The sequence below is a fragment of the Bos javanicus genome, chromosome 12, assembly GCF_032452875.1.
Source record: "Bos javanicus breed banteng chromosome 12, ARS-OSU_banteng_1.0, whole genome shotgun sequence".
NCBI lineage: Eukaryota > Metazoa > Chordata > Mammalia > Artiodactyla > Bovidae > Bos > Bos javanicus.
The window spans coordinates 57,424,967-57,427,131 of NC_083879.1; the positions used below are offsets into that span (position 1 = coordinate 57,424,967).

The 2,165-nt window shown below is 38.3% G+C and overlaps 1 pseudogene; it reads right to left on the bottom strand.

Annotated features, from left to right (window-relative positions):
* Positions 1–991: 991 nt before the first annotated feature.
* LOC133258086 (small ubiquitin-related modifier 1-like) lies at positions 992–1,848 on the bottom strand (annotated as a pseudogene).
* Positions 1,849–2,165: the final 317 nt, after the last annotated feature.

The following is a 2,165-nucleotide window of genomic DNA, read 5'->3' on the forward strand; positions in this document are numbered from 1 at the left end:
CTCCCCTTTTACCTTCATCAAGAGACTCTTTAATTCCTCTTTGCTTTCTGCCATAATGGTGGTATATCTGAGGTTATTGATATTTCTCCTGTCAATCTTGATTCCAGCTTGTGATTCATCCAGCCTGGCATTTCAGATGATATACTCTGCGTATAAGTTAAATAAGCAGGTGATAATATCCAGGCTTGTTGTTCTCCTTTCCCAGTTTGGAACCAGTCCATAGTTCCAAGTCTGGTTCTAACAGTTGCTTCTTGACCTGCAAACAGGTATCTCAGGAGACAGGTAAGGTGGTCTGGTATTCCCATCTCTTTTAGAATTTTCCAGTTTGTTGTCACCCACACAAAGGGTTCAGTATAGTCAGTGAAACAGAAGTATACACTTTTTCTTGAATTCCCTTGCTTCCCCATGATCCAACAAATTTTGGCAATTTTATCTCTGGTTCCTCCGCCTTTTCTAAATCCAGTTTTAACATCTGGTAGTTCTCGGTTCACATAGTGCTGCAGCCAAGCCTCAAGGATTTTGACCATAACCTTACTAGCATGCAAGATTAGCACAACTGCCTAGTGTTTGAACATTCTTTGGCACTACCCTTCTTTGGGATTGGAATGAAAACTGACTTTTTCCAGTCCTCTGGCCACTTCTGACTTTTCCAAAATTTGCTGACATATTGAACAAAGCACTTTCACAGCATCATCTTTTATTTATTTATTTTGTTGTAATTTTTGGCGTGCCCATTTATTCAACATATTGGGTAACTGTATCATATAAATGCACCATACAGGAATATCAAGTTTTTTTAAAAAAAACAACAGTGAGTATTTAAGAAGGTTTTGTGACCTCAGTCCTTCAAAGTCATGATCATCACCACACAATCTGGAAAAAAATCTGTACCATGTATGAACAATAATTTCCAATATGATACAAAAAAAAACTTATGTTTTAAGCATTTTCTTTTTTCTTTCTGTACAGTTAAAAATAAAATAAACATGGGTACAGTTTTTACAAATATTTTGTTTATTTTAATGAAGCTGGTACAGACACTGTCCATTTAAAACCCATATCCCAGGCCAAAAAGTACAAATAAATCAAAAAGAGCATTGTTCTGTTGTATACACTTTTGCATGAATAACTTTAACTGATAATGAAAATTAGATCTTTTCTGGGATCTTCTGACAAGACTTTTCTTTCATCTTAATATGCTTTCTCTTCAGTGAAGCCATCTTAGGAGTTAGTCATTATTCTCTGTCATTTTGACTCCAAATGGATATTCCTCTTCTTTTGGTCCAGACCCTCAGATTTTAAAACTAAACTGTTGAATGACCCCCTGTTTGTTCCTGATAAACTTCAATCACATCTTCTTCCTCCATTCCCAGTTCTTTTAGAGTGTGATTATCAGCAATTCTCTGACCTTCAAAGATAAACCTGAGTGAATTCATGGGAACTCCCTGTCTTTGACAGTATGAATTCTTTGAGTTTCTTGAGATGTGTCATCATTTTCACTTTGAAGTGAATCTCACTGCTATCCTGTCCGATGACTTTGAGTTTAATATATTCTCCTTCCTTCTTATCCCCAAGTCTTCAGTTGAAGGTTTTGCTTCCTGGTCAGACATGGTGATGGTGGTTTCCCCAGGGTCTCCACACACCAGCGGCCTTGGGTAGTAGAACCTCGCTCCAGGGTTTACAAATCCTACTCTCTACCCGACAGCACAACACCACCACAGCATCATCATTTAGGATTTCAAATAGCTCAGCTGGAATTATGTCCACTGGCTTTGTTTGTAGCAGTGCTTCCGAATGTCCACTTGGCTTCGCACTCCAGGATGTCTTGCTCTAGGTGAGTGATGTCACCATCAAGGTTATCCTGGTCATTGACTTTTTTGGGGGTATATTTCTTCTATGTATTCTTGCCACATCTTTTTAGTCTCTTCTTAGGTCTAAACCCTTTCTGTCCTTTATGTTGCCCATACTGGGATGGAATATTCCCTTGATATCTCCAATTTTCTTGCAGAGATCTCTAGTCCTTCCCATTCTATTGTTTTCCTCTACTTCTTTGAAGAAGGCTTTGTTATCTTTCCTTGCTATTCTCTGGAACTCTGAATTCAGTTGGGTATATAGCCCATACCACAGATACCTCAATCCAATAGAGATAGAGACTAGAAGGGGGA